This window comes from Globicephala melas, chromosome 20, assembly GCF_963455315.2.
Source record: "Globicephala melas chromosome 20, mGloMel1.2, whole genome shotgun sequence".
Taxonomy (NCBI): Eukaryota; Metazoa; Chordata; class Mammalia; order Artiodactyla; family Delphinidae; genus Globicephala; species Globicephala melas.
In genome coordinates, this window is record NC_083333.1 from 15,168,966 (window position 1) to 15,187,820 (window position 18,855).

The 18,855-nt window shown below is 38.8% G+C and overlaps 1 protein-coding gene across 3 annotated transcripts in view; it reads left to right on the forward strand.

The window, feature by feature from the left end:
- Positions 1–18,855, forward strand: part of MAP2K4 (mitogen-activated protein kinase kinase 4) — a 104,918-nt gene that overhangs the window by 11,563 nt on the left and 74,500 nt on the right. The window lies entirely within an intron of this gene.

Sequence of the window (18,855 nt, forward strand, 5' to 3'; positions counted from 1 at the left end):
CGGCATGTGGGATCTTCCCGGACCAGGGCTCAAACCTGTGTCCCCTGCATTGGCAGGTGGATTCTTAACCACTGCGCCACCAGGGAAGCCTTAGACTAGGGTTGTATATTAGGGTACCAGTCTTCATATACTACAGAATAGGTTTTCTATAAGAAAGCAAAATTTATAAAGCCAAAACAAATGCATTTTAAACTTAAATGTCATTTGTATAAAATGCAGTTTAAAAAATCCCAACTCAAGAAGGCTATTCTCCAGTTAACATAAATATATCCCAAAATATAATGTATTCATCTTCTGCTTGTTGACTCATAGAGTGGGGAAGAATAACGACCGCTTTTTTTTTTTTTTTTTTTTTTTTTTTTTCTGTGCTGTGAGGCTCGTGGGATCTCAGTTCCCTGACCAGGGATTGAACCTGGACCACGGCAGTGAGAGCCTGGAATCCTAACCACTAGCCCACCAGGGAACTCCCACGACCGCCTTTTTATGTACATCATTGTCTTTTCCCCCCAGCTTTATGAGATGTAGTTGACATGACACTGTGTAAGTTTAAGGTGTACGCATGATGATTTGATGCCCTTACATATTGCGAAATGATTACCACAGTAGGGTTAGTTAACACCTCCATCACCTCACATAATTAGTATTTCTTTTTTGTAGTAAGAACCTTTAAGATCTACTCTCCTAGCAACTTTCAAGTATATAATGCTGTATTGTTAACTGTAGTCACCACGCTGTTACCTTTTAGATCCTCTGATGTGTATCATTCTTAAGTAAGTTAGTTCAAACGAAATAAAGTTTAACCTGGAGAAAACATTTCTGCTGTTTTAAAATTTTCTGATGGAATCAAAATGCTTAATTTCCATTGGTTGAACATTGTGACTTCCTTTGAAAAGCAGTGAACAAAAATTTATTTCTTGATTGGTTTATCCATGATATAAATATATAATGAGCAATAGAGTAAGGCAGCTAGATCCTAGGATAAAATTTTTTAATTGGTCCATTATTGTCATCCGTCTCTTACCTTAAACTAAAAATAGTGTACGATTTCCTGCTCATAGTGAACCTACATATATGATATATATCTACATGTAATGTAGTTACAGCTTCTATTTTATGCTATATTTTAATTTTAACACAGTTTTTAGCTTTCTGTTTAAGTATTTCTGTTAATATTTAGTATACTTTTAAATTTTTACATATTGACAGAAAATCTAATTTAAGAAAAATGCTGACATTTTAAAAATTTAAAACTGCATTTGCACTATTGCTTTTTTTCTCTTAGTCCTATTGTGAACATAAAACAAGAGAAACATTGATTTTATTAAATTTAAGATTGTGTATACAGTGACTATAAATGGCTCTGTAGGTAGATGTAAAATGCCTTTAGACTTTCTAAGTGGTACTGTCCTCTCCCATTGTTACAGAAATGATAGGTTTGCAGTGCTGCTTGCTTTATTACACGTGACGGAACCTAACTGTATTCCCACTTGATGCCCACTTTTGGTTGCCTTCACTACCTCTTTACACTGTGACTACTTTCTCATATCTCCCCTTTTATTTCTCCCTCTGTCTTTGGGAGGTCCTTCTCTTAATTTTCCAGCTTTTGGAATTCATACAGTTTTATACATTCATTCACAGAGCACATGTTGGACACATAGGTACCATCGAATGAGGGAGATTATTGGGGCAGAAGTGAATAGAATAGGTCTCTGCCCTTAGCGGGCTCTTAGTGCAGTGGACGAGGGTTGTTCCTGCGTTGATTGCAAGCATACGACTACTGATGCTGTGGATTGATTAGTAGCTGAACCCAGGATGAGGTGGTGCAGGAACGCATATGTACTGGGCACCTTTGCTTCCACTGTTCTGTCCTGAGAGAGAACTAACACGAGGGCTGCTGTGGGGTCTCACGATAGCTGCTTTCCTGGTTGGAGACCACGGCTCAGAGATCCAACAATGGCCTGTCCTGCTTTGGAGTCAAGCAGAGCTGTCTGTGCTGGCTCGGACCTCAGTGGAAGTCTTGAGGAAGGGGAGGATTGGACCTGAATGATGGTACGGAGGGCCAGCTCTGAGGTCACAGCATTTATTTTTGAACTCTTGGTTCCTATATTTTAGGGTAAGTTTTCAGTTGCTTACATATATTAACACTTTTTCTCAAGCTGGTCCTATGATTTGCATGTCTTAAAAGTTATAAGTGCAATTTGGTAATGTTTTCAGAAAATCAGTCTTCCAGTTTGCTCTGGAATATAGACATTAACTGTATGTTAAAAGTAGCCACTCATTTCTTTAAAAATAAAGGGCTTGAAATCACCAAAGCAATGTTTTCTTGACTATTAGGGCATACTCTAGTGCCAGTTTTATTTTAAGGGTGTTTCAGAATTTTCAGAAAAACTACAGTTTAATTCATTAAAAATAATTACATAGCATACAGTAGTTGTAGGAGGGGATGGAGTACAAAGAACACAAAAGTACATATTGTTAAAAGTCCACTATGTTTGAGTCTGCTTCAAATGCTCAATTCTCCATCATAAACCAAAAAGACTTATTTTAAGATGATTCTGATGACTAATGGAAGCTCTGAAGGATTAATTTTCCCCCATTGTTTGACTTACACATAGTTTTTATTTTTTATATTGTTACATTACTGTTCCAATCAGTCTATTACAATTGCCTGTTACGAGTTAGTGGCGTTTTATTGGTGATGTGTGTGTAGGTTTTTAACACACACACAGACAAATAGTGTGAGACTGCATATTTAATTTTGGAACCAGATTTTTATAGAAATTCAATAAAAATCCACTTTGCACCTCATGATCTTTTTTATCAATTATAGTTTCTGCATTTATTTGCTTTTTGGTTTTCTAAATATATATAAGATAATATATATTTAATATAAAATTGTTATTTGAGCCAACAGTGTTATATTTCTTTAACACTGTTAGATTATTGAATTTTTCTAAGGTCTGTATGTAAGACTACATCAGGGGAAAATGTTTTTTTCCCATGTAGAGCTCCTACATTTAGAGGGTTGATTAGTTCATCATTTACCATTTGGAGATAATGATTTTGTACTTGTAAATATGTTTATGTGATTTATGACTCAGTTTGAATGATCATATCTCAGTGGCTTTAATGAGCTAACTTGAAAACATAGTTCTTTAGAATATGATTTGCTTTGCTTTATAAAACCAATTTTGCAGGGGGAGGGGAGCAGAGATTTGCCTAGAAACAGTTTTTGAGATATGGTTTTGTAAATGTCAAATTTGCCTTAGCGTATCGGCATTTTGACTTTCTGCTTGTATGAGAATTGTGACCCATTAAAGATCCCAGGGCACGGGGATTTTCCTCAGAAAATGCCTAGTAGAATCCTGTGCCGATCAAAGTGAGAGTAGTTAGGAATTTGGCAAATACTCTTAATAATTTAGTTTTCATACAAGGGCACTTTTAGCCTTTTTTTCCCCCCTTACTGCAGTGCATTTTCCGCCCATGGCTGTAGAGTTTTTGAGTGCTAAAGACAAGTTTTGGTAAGTGTTGAGTTTCCGTAGCTTTGCCTTTTTTACTTTTGCTAGCTCTAAAAAGATTTAATGGCTTTAAAAATTTGTTTTACTTGAGAATGTTTGCATAGCAACATGTATTTAGAAAATTACATGTTGCAGAGCTGACTGTTATCCTTGAAGTCATTAATAGAAATTAGATTACAGGTATTGATCGCTTTTGGTAACACTGCACACCAAAGTATTTGGGGGGAAAATGGAGGTATCCTAATGACAGATTTTCATTTCATTGTGAAACTTATTTTTAAATAAGTACCCCAAATTGTTTTTAAATTGGTAATAATAAAAATGAAACAGTAAAGAGGAGGAAGGATGTTTTGTGAATCTTTCCAGAAGTCTGAGGAAGTCATTAATAAGTTTACTGATCTGATAAGTTCTGTAAAAGATGATGTTTCACTCAAGAGAGTATTTGACTTTACTGGAGGTGAGTATAGACAACCACGGGAAGGAAGGAGTGGAGGGAGGGTCAAGCTGTCCCGTGTTTAAAACTAAGAGCTTAGAACATTCAACTAATTAAACTTCTAATTTCCTATTTTATGTAACAAAAATCTATACCCAATGACTAAAATTTTATTGTTTGGAATTTATTAAGCTCACCTAAGTTTTTCAGCAATCCTAAGAAACAGAATGACCACATTTGCTACTATTGGAGGGTAACATGGTTTATTTAAATCTAAATACACGCTGAACTTTGTTACAAAATGAGACTATTGTAGGGTTTGCCGTAAGCCCCTAGGACTGAGCGTCTAGTACATTCATCACTGTCTGTGGACCATGATGAACTGCCAGGGGAAAGCCCAAGCTTTCCAACAGCTTTTATACTAACCGAAGCCCAAGAATCGTTGTATAGGCTGAGTCAAGGTTCATGCATCCCCTTTATACCATATACCATTCCAAGGGGAATGCTACCTAATTATCTTTGATCTTGGAAGTGGTGGGAACATTAATTCTTCCTGAAAATTGGTTTTGTTGCTAGAGGAAGGAAGGTTTCAAATATCTATTGCACCTTAAAAATCATTTGAAGAAGCTTACTGTGTGGTGTTTTTGAATGAGAAAAAATTAGTGATTCTCCCACATTGCAGAAAGTTTCCTTTTATTTGCCAGTTGAACTTTACGATGAGCAATGAAAGGATATTTGACAAAACTTTTGTGAGAAGTTTCCAGAAATTATTCCCAACTATCCAGTTAATCAAAGTGGTTTTCAATTTAGCTTATAAATTTAGGGTGATGGTTTTCAAACAAGGAATAGTAAATACTTGAATTCTTACTGCATGATTTTATGAGTGCTTTCAAAATCCAGACACAAGTGTCTAGATGAAAAGATGTTCTAGAAGAAACTTGGCACCTGCCATGTTGGTGTTGATTTTCTCATTAGGTAGAAATCAGTGAACATTAATCAGAAGTGAAAATCAAGTGTATACATATTTACTCCCTTCAGAGAACCTCTTAAAAGGTTAAATAAACAGAGGCACAAATATAACATTTAACAAACATATCTATACCGCTAATGGTAAGAGGCACTGGGGTCTTTAAAGATGGATTAAATCTAGAGCCTACTCTGAAGAAGTTTATGTTCGTTGAGAAATTGAACATGTAGTGACAGACTATGTGGTAGAAATAATAACAACAGATAACTCTCATTTACCGTGTGCTAAACTCTGTTCTAAGCTTTTTATTTATCTAATCTTATCTATCACTTTATTTAAATTATCTAAGTAAGTTATTAACTCTTTATTTCTTCCAACAATCTTATGAAGTAGGTATAATAGTTATTATAGATGAGGAATGGAGGCACAGAAAGGTTAAGGGAATTTTCTAAAGTCATACAGCTAAGGAGTAGCAGACTGTGTGACCTTGGTTTGGTCACAGGTTACATGCTATAAACCATAGTGTTTTATTGATTCTTGAAAGAAAGCGGTGAGCACTCATAGGAATGATTTTCTAAACCAAATGGCTTTTGAGGAGTCTTCACTTGAAAATTGTCATGAGATCTGGACATACTTTTATATATCATTTTTGATTTTCTGGCCCTGGAGAGTTTCAAAACGTTATCTAACAAGCCTGACTGAACATTAAGTGGAAAGATTCCTTCTTGTGGCTCCAAAGCTAGGAACAGAGGGATCTGCCACTAGGGAGAAAGTATTTTCAAAAAATCAGAATTATTCTGGCCTAGACAGATGCAGAGAATGGATTGCTTTGGGATTCTCAAACGACTTGTGTGTCTGGGGAACAGCTGACCAAGATGAGTAGGTCAGGAGACTGGGGAGTCAGTGAACAAGGTGGCCATGTGCTGTGTGAGGACAGATTTGTGTACAGGCTCTTAAAAACGAATTGATGTCTTCAGATTTATGTCCCTCCTACTTTCTTATAGTTAGGGGTGGAAGAAAGCACATTATTTAATTTTTTAAAAAACGTTTAATTATAGAAGTTTTCAAACTTAGAATAATATAGTGAACCCCATGTACCCATTACATGGCTTCAGCAATTGCCAGCATGTGGCCGATTTTATTTCATTTGTTCCTCCTCCCTCCACCTGTCTCTACTAAAAAAATTTAAAGCTGATTCTGATTATCATGATTTCATCCACAAATATGTGTGTCACACATCTTTTAAGTGATAAGGACTCTTAAATACAGAACTTTAATGCCATTATCACACTGTTAAATAAACAAAACAATATTATCAGATAGCCACTCAATGTTCAGATTTCCTCAGATGCCCTACAAATGCCTTATTTACAGTTGATTTGCTCCAACTTGAGGTCTCAACAAGGTCCACACACATACTGCATTTGGTTCATATGTCTCAAGTTTCTTTACAGTAGTTCCCTCTTCTCTCCTTTTTTCTTGCCATTTATTCATTGAAAAAAAATGGGTCATTTTTTTGGTAGCATTTTGCACATTTTGGATTTGGCTGATTACATCCTTTTAGTAATTAGTGTTTCACATTGCCCTGTATTTCCTGTTAATTTGTAGTTAGAAATAAGGGCTTTGATCACATAGATATTCAAATTTTTGGCAAAAACACTTGGTAGGTGGTGCTGTGTATTTTTTGTTGTGTCGCATCAGGAGGCATACGATTTCTGGTTGCAGCTCTTGTTAAGATTGATCAGTGGGCTTTGGTGCCGTCAGTGTGTTTCATATGGAATAAAGTTCCCCATCAGCCTTTCACCTGATGGTTCTGGCTACCATCAGTGGTTTTTGTCTAGATTAATTCTTTCATTCGGGACTGGTTAACTTGTGTTTCTAAACGTTTGTGGACTCTGCAAATAGTTGCTGTTGTCAACCAAGAGACAAAGTTTGTGTTTGGGGCATACTATCAAATGCAAATTATTGCATTGATCATCTATGACTTAACTGCACCAGTGCTGAAGGATATGAAGTACGTGACTGAACAGGGTTAGTGAAATGCAAGAGTTGCTTAAGAAGTTGTCACTACTAAAAGGTGAATAATGACACCTGTTGGACAAGTACGTACCAGTCACTGAGAAGGTAATTGCCAGCTGGAACACAAGTAGTTCACGTGTTTTTTATATCTTGGATGAGAACTCCTATTTACTTCTAGTCTCACCAAACTGCCTTTCGGTGACTATCTCTGGTTCCCAAGTACTGGCAAGATAATGCTTGAAGGACCTGAGCATTCTAATCACTGAATATAAATTAATGAGCAAAGCTGGAATCTGGTTTGGGACTGATCTTAATTTGGCAGAACTGGTCTCACATACCCACTGGTTCTTCGACTTCACCAGAGATCAAGAGATCTTTAAAAGTCCCAAACCAGATTCCAGCTTTCTTAAGCAACTCTCCCATTTCACTATCCCTGTTCAGTCACCCGTCTTGTAACTACACTATTAAAGTCTCCACGTGGTGATGTTCTAACACGGATTTGACCTTGCACAATTTGTAAATAACAAATCAGAGACATTTCAGTCAGGATACTCTCATGTACTGTATATTTAGAAAGTAGATAGGGTGCAGTATATCCTCTTTGAGTGCCGTTTAACTCTCTTTATTAATCTTATTCTAACCTTTTAAAAACCTTAATTTATAGAATACATTTATGGGCAACAAATAGTACTTAATTGTGTCCACTGAGAAGTGAAAGTGTTAGTCACATCTTAATGTTTTTTTTTAAATCGGGAAGGATTATTCTGTGGGGTACAAAGAAGCTATTTGGATGTTGGTGAGAGGAGTATAATAGTGCTGTAGCTATTGCTTATACATATACAATATTAGCTTTGTATGGAAGATGCTGATTCGTTTTTCACCTCTGTTATTTGCTTTGGTAGTAACACAGTTGGTTTGAATTTAAATTTGGATTGTGAATTATTACTTAAAATTTCTTTAAAAAGATGTATAGGATAATACAGCACTGAAATGGAAAACGTTGGCTGAGTGTATAAAAGACGATCGCAAGCCATGCAACGTGAGGCAGTTAAAAATGCCAGCTATCTTGTTTTAAAGCCAGGATGGCCGACTAATTCGTGTGTCATGAAGTTCTATAGTCAGGAGCATCTCTCTCGTTAAAGCTTGCTGGCTAACTTTTTCAGAGAACCTATTTAACTTCTAGTTACGCATCTTTCGATTAATGAGAACAAAAGAAGCAACTAATTAGATCTATTGCGAAGTATGGATAAAACCCCCAGTCAAGATGTCTGAGTGAAACTGTTTGTCCTAAAGGTGTTAAATCAAAACTTGGGCTTGGATTATTCATTTATTCAAGGAATATTTGAGTTCCTGTGACACGCAGGTGCTTTTTTTATGGAAGGTCACCAGAGTGCTAAATCTAATTTCCAGTGGTCAAAAGTCATCCAGATGAATATGAGAATGCTTATGTTCACATGTTGACTGTGTTGCCGAAGAAGCAAGGGGTTGTTATATAACAAATGTGGTACGCTCTTGGTGACTAGTTGAAAATTGTATAGTGTGGGGCTTTCTGCCCCTCCTCTGCAGTTATTAAATTATTGCTGAACTCCTCATGGTGTTTTAGAATTGGGGAAGTCATCTTTGAAATAAAGCTTCCCTTCTGCTTTCGGTAGTGCAAGCTGCAGGCTTGCTTATAGGTTTGGATAGCATAAAAAATCAAGTACAAGTATTAATGGAAATAAGGAAAGATTTATTTCTTGAAACTGACTTCTTTTGCCTTTAGGAAATCTTAATAGTCCTCACTTCTCAGTGTTTCACATTTTGCCACTCTGAGGTGTTTTCTGACCGCAAGCAATTTTCCAGTGTCAATTGGGTGCCCAGCAATTCAATTCAATTCTGACACTGTCTACCTGGAGTTAGCATCAGATCTTACAAGTTAAAGGGCTCAGCCCCGTAAAGCTGCCCTGACTTCAGATCCAGCTGCAAATGGGGCGCCGAGGCTACTCACCCTTCTGCTCGGCGGACTGCAGGTTACAAGGCTCCCTTGCCCACCGCCCCCAGGTGCACTTATTTGCTGGAATAGCTCACAGAACTCAGGAAAACACTTTACTTATGTTTACCAATTTATTAGAAACATGTAACTCAGGAACAGCCAAATAGAAGAGACGCATAGGGCAAGGTGTGGAGAGAGAGGAGGTGCAGAGCTTCCACACCTTCTCTGGGCTTGTCATCCTTCTGGCACTTTGATGTGTTTACCAACCAGGAAGCTCCCCTAGCTCATCTTTAGGAGTTTTTATGAAACTTTCATTACATAGGTATGATTGATTAAATCGTTGGCCTTTGGGGATTGAACTCGATCTCCAGACCCTCTGCCTTACATGGAGGTTAGTGGGTGGGGCTGGAAGTTATCACCCTCTGATCACTTGACTGGTTTTTCTGGAGACCAGCCCTCCCATCCTGAAGTTTTGGAGGTTCTCCCCACCCCCACCTAATAAGCAAAAACTCTGATATAGTGGAAAGAAGCTTGTTATGCATAATAAAAGATGCTCATCACTTAGGAAATTCCAAGGGTTGTAGGAGCTCTGTGCCAGGAACCTCCAACAAATACCAAATATATTTTTTATTATATCACAGACAACGTCTGTAGCAAAACTACCTGCATATAATAGACACATAGCTTTGAATCAGTAAGCTTTCTAGACAGACTAATCTGTAGTTACCCGGAAAGAAGAGTGGGTACCCACTATCACTTTGGCCAGTGGATGGTTGATTTTCTGTTGTGAAAAGGATCAAGACGTCCTGTCTGCTAGGACTAAAGTGGTACCTCTAGTATGATGCTAAATTGTCTGTAAAAAATACAGCTTTCTGTATCCTAATCTACTTGCTAACTTACAGGATTTAGCCTAGAAGAGTTAATTATTTATGACTGTGTGGGAATCCTTATGGTATTTTGGGCAGATGAGGAAAGAAATTAGATAAGGGAAGAAATTAACATTTGATAAAAATCTGGCTTTGTTGTGTGGTTAATAATATTAGTTTAAGTAAACTCTTTAAGAAGAAGTCAGATCTGATTGTTTTAGTAGCTCCCCAACTTGGGCACTGCTGTTGGCTGAAATATTCATCTCCTTGCCCCATGGCCTGGAGCCACTCGCTAGAGCTCTAGGTCAGTGGTGCTTAGCCAAGAACAGCCTTGTTTCTCCTTCATTGTGTTGTGCACCTGTGCTTTTCTTAACACCGTGGTACATATAAAAAAGGTTTGAAGCACTGATTGAAAAAATACTGATGGTATTATTAGAAACTATGGTTAACAAGCTTATTTCATTTCTGGGTGGTGGGGAGTTAAAATGATGATGGCAGGATGCTGCGGGTTTGCTGAGCAGGAAGAGTGTACGTGATATAAGCGCAGTGGGCACTCTGGCTTCTCACTAGAGCTGAAGCAAGCTGCCGTGAGAACATCGTGTGTGGCCTGTGCCTCTGCCTCTACAGAGCCGCAGCATGGGCTCGAGGTATGGATGAAAACTGGAACAAGCTCCGCGACTTTTCTTGACACGGTTTTCCTAAGCTTGCATATTATGTGCCTTGTCCCACTAGAAAGAGGGCTATCGACAAGGAAGACTCCTTATGTGGATGGTTTTCCAGAAATCCTAACATCTTGCTTTGGGCATGTGGTGAGACAGTAACTTAAAACTTTGGGGAGCTGATGAGTTTCATGAGAATGTTGGAGGGTCCGATTGGGAGGCCTGCACATCACAGGAGAAGGGATCACATACCGTCTGCATAGAAAGTTTGGTTGGAGTTGGTCAGCACAGTGTTTGCGTGTCACTTGTCTCCACGGGGCCCCTGTTGACATGTTCATGGATTTCAAGCTTAAGAACAAAAATGCCATGTGGATTTGGCTGAGTTTGGGGCATTACATGGATGTAAAGTGTTCTGAGCTCCTGGACAGGGTGCTGGGTACCTTCACTGACTACTGTGCTGCAAACAGTCCCCTCGCTGACTAGGATAGGATTGTCAGTGCTGCGTGTGGCCGTTGAGCTTCTCTGTGAAGGGAAGTAGTGCAGGTGTATAGTGGGTTAGGCCTTTCGCACAAGGAATGTGAAGGATGATGATAAAAGAGAATGCTAAACAACAGGCTGGGGGCACATGAAGGACTCAGAATTATTAGCACTTCTTCCTCTTCTCCCCTAAACTGGGGGTGGAGATGTGCTGACAGACAGTATGGTTGCCACCTTTTGAGTATCCATTTGGAACCTTCTCAAGGTGGGTGTGTAACTGGAATTCCCACTCTTAGATTCCCATGGAGGCTGTGCTTGCACAGTCAGGAGCATGGCATTGTGTGTATGTGTGTGTGGGGGATTGTGTTTTCCTGTTTTGTTGGAGATTAAAATATTGTTAACTTAGCTGATTCATATACCTTCAGAAATCTCAAATGATATAACTTATGAAATATTACAAGATGATAGTGGTATGGAAATGTCCAAGTTGTATTAGCAGGTATATCAGAGTGCCTATGCGTACTTGTATTTTTTTTTTTTTTTTTTTTTTTGCGGTATGCGGGCCTCTCACTGCTGTGACCTCTCCCATCGCAGAGCACAGGCTCCGGACGCGCAGGCCCAGTGGCCATGGCTCACGGGCCCAGCCGATCCGCGGCATGTGGGATCCTCCCAGGCCGGGGCACGAACCCGCGTCCCCTGCATCGGCAGGCGGACTCCCAACCACTACGCCACCAGGGAAGCCCTGCATACTTGTATTTTTAAGGCCATTTTTTTACTTGTTCTCTAGGGCTCAGTAAGATTAGGTTTAGAGAACAGATTAGAAAGCTCTGATGTGAAGAGCAAGGAGACTATAATTAAGACAGAGACAAAAAACGCTTAGTGCGGAAAAACAGAAAAGTAGAAAAAGAAAAAAGTCACTGATAATTCTAGCACTTTGAATTAATCACCAATGATATTCTAGAGAATGTGGCCTGCGTGTGTATTATAGATTATCATATGCACATGTGCTTTACTAAAATGACAGTTTATCAGACACGTTATTTATTGCCTGATTAAAAAAGAACTCTCACTGTTAAAGTTAATTCTGATGTCAGTAGTCTTTATGGTGTGTTTTCTTGGTAGAAGTGTAGTATTCCAATTATGGGTATGCCATAATTTTTGTAACTAATCTAACACAGATGTCTCTGCTTTGAATAACTTTCTTTGCATTGCCTTTAACTTCCTAAAGGATAAATTCTTAGGAATGGGTTGGCCGTAAGGACATTTTGAGATGTTTGCTAGGTATGGCCCTTTTTATGGAGAAAGTGAACCAGTTTATCTCACAGCAGTGCTTTGTTCATTCATTTGTCTGTGTCCTTTTGTTTACTGAAGAAGTGTTAAGGATTTATGTGTCTGGTGTAATTCTAGACATTGAGGCACATGAGAAATGGTTTCTGCACCCCTGATACTTAGGGTATAGTGGGCAAGGTGGGCATGACCTAACCACAGATAGGTGTAAAAGTACAGCTCTGACAAGTTCTGAAGGGACTGGTGCTTCTCATACCCTTTGTTAACATTGATATTAGGACTCTTTATTTATGTGTGGGATTAAAGGCAAAAAATGAATTTTAATTTTTTGGAGAGCTAGAAGAATTTGATAATTTTTTCATGTTAATGGTTTATTTCTGTTCTGTTCGTATTGCTTCTTTTGTTAATTACCTGTTCACGTTCTTTGTGTATTTTCTAATTGGGATATTTGCTGTCATATTGATCAGTAAGGCCCTTATATTCTCTCCCAGCTTGTCATTTCAGAAGGTAATGATTTCAGCTGGGGCTTTGTAGTTCAGACAGAAGGATTTCCTCTTTGCCCCTCGGTGAACCTGGGGACCTCACAGGAGAGCTTGGGACCATGGCGATCCAAAGCCAAGATCCTGCTCAACAGAATGTTTGATTCTGTCTGCGTGACTGTGTGGACAGGCATCTCAAGCCCTGTTTATCTCAGTAAAGCCTTGACATCTGTGCTGTCTTGGTAATCCCAGGAGGGTCTTCCTGAATTAGATTGCTCCCTGGGTGTTTTTGAAGAGTTTGGACTAATCAGGAATTGGCTAGTTTAGTCTGAGGAATTATATTTGTTTGCTGGTAATAGACATCTGGCTCATATTAGTCCTTCCCACAGTAGTTCTGCCAAGTAAGGGGTGGTTTTTATCTTGGTTTTACAGATGTGTGAATTACTAGACCACAGAAATATCCCTCTTTTTATCTTTATCAGCATTTCATTGGTGGTCATTTCGCATCTAGCAAAAGTACTTTTTCCCCCCTATTCCTACCCTTTAACTTCCTCCCACCATGGTCCTTTTTAATTTTGGCAGGATGCCAAAGAAAATAGTCTTTGTAATTATGTCACTACCTTGTCTATCCTTTTGTCCCCACTGCCTGGCAAACCACCTTGTGTATAAGTGTGATATTTCTGCACCTATGGCTATGGAACTTATTACACTGGACTTCCCCCAAATCTGTCTTACACACAAAAGTGTCAAAATGTGCTAAAGGGGCTGTTGGTTTCTTAAACAAACTCAGCACTGTCCAGTTTCCAAAATGCTTAGCTGCATGGATGAATGACAGTGTTCTATTTTACTGATGAGAGTTCAGTGTTCTAAGTGAGATTTTGTGAATTTTTGGAAATTGCTCACCCTGATGTACCAAAGGCTGGCAGAGGAGGAGTAATATAATATTAGCTGGTAGTAGCTCGTTTACTACTTGAAGGCCTGAGATTGCAAGTCTAAAATGTACAGAGTTGCCCATTTCTTCTAACTGCAAGTCAACATCCTTCCTCTCTTATTCTCTCGAGCTTATGAAATAAGTTAGGGCACTTGTCACGGTAGTAATTTAGGCAGAAAAGGGAATAAAAGTAAGTTCTTGTCTACCACTTTATTTCCTCATTTCTGAAATTGTTTGAGGTTGCATAGTTGGAATTGTCTTCCTCTTTTCCGGTGATTACAGATAATTTAAAAAATTATTCTGGATACTCTTTCTGTTTTGAAAATTAGGTACTCGGAGTTAGAGCCAAGGGAGAAAGGAGAATTTAAGGCAATTCTTTTTCCTCCACCTCTGGTGGGATGCTTGGAATACTTGGTATCATATGAGTGATTTGTCCATTGTAGTTCAAGTTCCCACTTTCTCCTGTGCTTGGGTCTGGGGAGTCCCCTGTGGTGGTGATAGGAGTTCCTTCAGAGGGACTGATTCTGATCACTTTTTCATTGTTTCTCCCCAGCTCCTTTAGCATGTGAGTAGTGGCTTAAAAGAGCAGCTGTTTAATTTTTCATGATTCTGTTTGTTACTCACATGTCTGCATTCAGCTAGTCGGTCTGTTGGGGCGGTCTCAGCTCAGCTGGGGTGGCTGGGACTTCTGGGCCTCTCCATGTGCTCTTTCATCATCAAGGAAGCCTGACTGAACTGCTTTCCATTTCGACTCAGTAGCTTTCCAAGAGGGTGAGAGTGCAAACTGCAGGGGCTCATAAGGCTTAGCTTTGGACATCATATAGCATCCCTTCTGCTCTATTATTCTGGTCAAAGCAAGTCCCAAGGCCTGCCCAGATTCAAGAGGGAGGGAAATGGATGCCACCTGTTGATGGGAAGAGCAGTAAAGTCACATTGCAAAGAAGCGTGGACACAGGGAGCTGTGATTCATTGGTGGCTTTTTTTTTTTTTTTTTTGCTGTACGCGGGCCTCTCACTGTCGCGGCCTCTCCCGTTGCGGAGCACAGGCTCCGGACGCGCAGGCTCAGCGGCCATGGCTCACGGGCCCAGCCGCTCCACGGCATGTGGGATCTTCCCGGACCGGGGCACGAACCCGTGTCCCCTGCATCGGCAGGCGGACTCTCAACCACTGCGCCACCAGGGAAGCCCCATTGGTGGCTATTTTTGTAACAATCTACCGCATAACCCACAGTGATCTGAAAGCTGAAAGGTGTCTTACTTTCGGCTTCAGTATTCTGTGAGTCTGAGTTGTTCTGTGGTCAGAATTAGAGCAAAAGATATTCCTAGGCTGTAGTAAGTATGGATATACTTGGACAAATCCTTCTTCTTCAGAATCATAGTTCTGAATATTCTTGAAGATCCCATGCTTAGGAACGTTCCTCTCATGAGAACTGTGAGGAAGAAATTGCATATGCATGATATGGAAAAGTCTGTGTAAGTATTACTGGTGTTCCGTTAAGGCGGAGCTCTGAAACCAGAATTTCAAGGGTGATGCAGAAAGACTGGCCCTTCAGTCCTCGGAGTGGCTGAGTGAGGCCTGAGGCTGCTGAAACACCTCGGCCAGCTATCGGGCCAGCTATGATTTTGATTTTCTCGCTGTGTTGAACAAATGTCCTCATTTTCTGTGTAAGCTATGGCATGAAAAAAGTGAGGCAGTATTGCCCTAAAGGATACAGCAGCGCTTTGGAAATGTGGTGGGATGAGGACAAATACTGTTTTCCTTATCAGTCAGTGTTCTTGGGTGCAAACAACAGAAACTTATTCTAGCTAATTTAACCCACACTTTAGTTGTCTGGGTCGGTCCATGTCAAATTTATTCCCAGATCAATGAACATTTGAAAGTATTTTCTACATCAGGCACTTGGGTTTTAAGTATACAAAGACAGTCTTCTGGATGGGAAACTTCTTCCATATGAATAATTTAAGATATTTGACATATTTTGTTTCTATCCTACTGTAGTTAAAGGGGAGGATCTGTTTATCTCTGTTGACTGGTTAGGCATTGATTATTTGGTGACAGTCTTACCGAAGGGGTAATTATAATCACAAATTTATAGTCTTTCTTGATAATTACTTTAAATTACTTGTACAAATATTTTAATCCCTATTAGCTTAGAAAAATCTCCACTGGCCATTTATAGTATCACTTATTTCCTTGTACCCTTTTCTCCCTGTGGAAGTTGTTGCAGGCTTTTGAAAAAAATCCACATTGATCTAATATCCTATTTGTTTGTAGTTTTGTTATTAAAAATATCTGAATACAGGGTGACAGGTTGCCTTTAGGGTTTAGTTTTTTGGGCCTCTTGAGAAAGAGAAGTAAAGATGAGAAAGACCAGACCTAATAGAGGTTCTTACTTAGAGAAAGTGAATGGGAGAGGAAGAGATGCTTAAACAAACAAAAAGGCTCATGCCTACAGAGATTCAGAAATAGCCTTTAAGGTATTGTAAAAGCTGCCTCTTTCTGCCTTTCCCGGAATCTCACCTTTGATGGACTTTCTGGAGCGTTCCTTCTCCTCCTCTAGGCTGACCACTCATGAGTTCCTCTTAAACTGATCATCATTTGGGCAGTCGGGGTGTGCTGCTGAGAACAGGCCGTGTAACTCGACCTCAGGCTCTGAGTCATCGCCGCTTACAGAGGCTTTGAACTTTTATAGAATTCTTTGTCATATTTTGTTGGTGAGAGATCAGAATACATACTTGGACTGTTTTCAAGATAGCTGCAGATGTTTCTGAAGTATAGAGTGTGTTTAAATCTAATTTATGTAAGTTAGATTAGTTAGATGTCACATTCTGTTACTTGTGTGCTTGTTCATTTATGCAGTAAATGTCATTTAAAGACCTCAATTTATTTTTGTTTAAATGTGAATGCAGTGCGAAAAGGAATCTCTGTGTGTGTGTGTATTAGGTAGAAATATTTATTTTCAAAAGAACAGTTTGAGTACGTTTTAACTGTAGTGGGAAGGTTGCCTGGGAAGGTTAGCTACTGTCCTGTCAAATTGGACTTTTGAAGAGAGGGCCAGTTTTGGTGTTTTTCTTCGGATGGTTTTCACAGTGATTCTATATTCTGTTATTATCCTTAGTATTTGATCTTAGTCTTCTATCACTTTTCATCATATAGAGAACATGGGTGATGTACCAGGTAGTTTCAGACACACACACACGTGGCAGGTGGTGTTCATAAGCATTGAGCTCATTCAGATTTATGATTGCAAAGGTCCTTCACTCAATTGTATCTCCAGACACTTTGCTGTATAAAGTAACATTCATAGCTTCTGGTACTTTGGGGGCCACCTTTTCAGTCCACTACAGTCTGCCCCCATGTAGTCACATCTGCCCCACATGCAAAGTACATTCACTCTCCTCCATCATCCCCAGAAGTCTTAACTCATTACATCGTCAGCTCAAATCCAGACCTCATCTAGACATCATCAGTTCACCAGTCCTAAATCTCATCATCAAAAGCATCTAAATCAGGTATGGGGTGAGACTCTTGAGTATGATCCACTGTGACACAAAATTCTTCTCCATCTATGAACCTAGTAACTAGAAGATGAGTTATCTGCTTCCAAAATACAGTGGTGGGTCAGGCATTGGGTAACAGTGATGGAGATTCCCATTCAAAAAGGGAGAAAACTGAAGGTTCAGAGGAGTGAGCAAGCAGTCCCAAGCAATTTCAGAATCTAGCAGGGCCTGCGAATAGTCCTCTGCCTTTAAGTATTTCTTAAAGGCAAATTTCCAAGAAGTGAAAGAACATATTCATTTGAAGCTTCTTGTATATTGCTGAACCTCTCACCAGAGGTTACTTTTCTACCAGCAGTGTATTTTGCTAGTGATTCTTTTACCTGGTCACTCTGATCACCATGTTATCATTTAAAAAAAAATAAATGTATGTGTAAAAATAAAACCTCTAAACTTTCCCAATTTCACATGAACCAAAATTTTAACTGTTTTTGGTGTTACGAGTACCTTTCATAATTTTTTCTCAATTTTGCTTAATTTTTCATACCCTTGCCAATTTTTCTATTTTTTCTTCATTTGTGTGATGTTTTTATATATTTAGAATTTCTGATTTTGTATTACAAGGATTTTCCCAAGTTTTCGTTTAATTTTTTAAAGGTTTTTTGGTAAATACAGAGTTTGCTTTTTTAATACAGTCAAATCTGCCATTTTTTGTGGAGTACCTTTTGCATGTATAGTTTGAATGTCCTTTCTCTACTTGCAGTCAAATAAAAATTATTTAAAAAAAATTTGGAACCCAAAAGGGCAACTTATGAGGAAAATTCATGTTGTACTATAGTTATGTCTGACAGTGAGCTTCTTAGGAACTGCCGTTATCCTGTAGAAAGGCCCATCCCTGAGAGCTGATCCAGCTCTTGTCCTGCAGTCCTGTCTGACTAGCATGGCACGCTCAGCCTTCACGTCTCGTGAAAGCACTGGGCTGAACAGGTTGAGCCCTCTAATCCATTTTCTGAATCCACTGAGGTGGGAAGGTGCTTGGATGGCAGAGATGTTGTTGGAATAGGTATTGATTGATATATGTATAATGAAGTGCGAAGAGTGAGTGCTAGGAAAAGTATCCTTAATATGTACATGAAACCAAGGTGTACTAAAAATGTGGGAAAACCCAACTCTGTTACAAAATTTCCATATAGTAGGCCCCTGCATTAATGATTTTGTAAGATTTATTGACATAGAAAAAAATATGGTCAGTGACTAGAGCATATTACAAAACAGTATTGTGATCCAATTTTAATTGTAGAGGAAAAGATAATGTCTCTATGTATAGAAAATAGTGTGCATTAGATAATGATTATTTTGGGGTAACTGGACTTTCAAGTGTATATACAAGTTTTTAAAACCCTATATATTTATAGGTGTATATATAATATTTTATACATTTTTGTTTCTTTATCTTTTCTGAATTTTCTGGCTTTTCTGTAGAGGACTTTTTTTTTTTTTTGGTATAATATAAGGTATTGATACTTTCTCCCTTCCCGTACCAAAGAAATTGCCTCCCCAAAAATGATTATTTGGTATACCTGTGTTATTAATTTGAAGTTGACTGGACCATAATGCTTTTAGGCCATTATGATTGCAGAATGCTTCATATTCTTCACTCAGTTGTTTATATTACATTCGAGGGAAAATGATTTTTATTAAACTAAGGAAGTAAAATGTAACACTGGAAAGATGCTAATATTTTAGTATT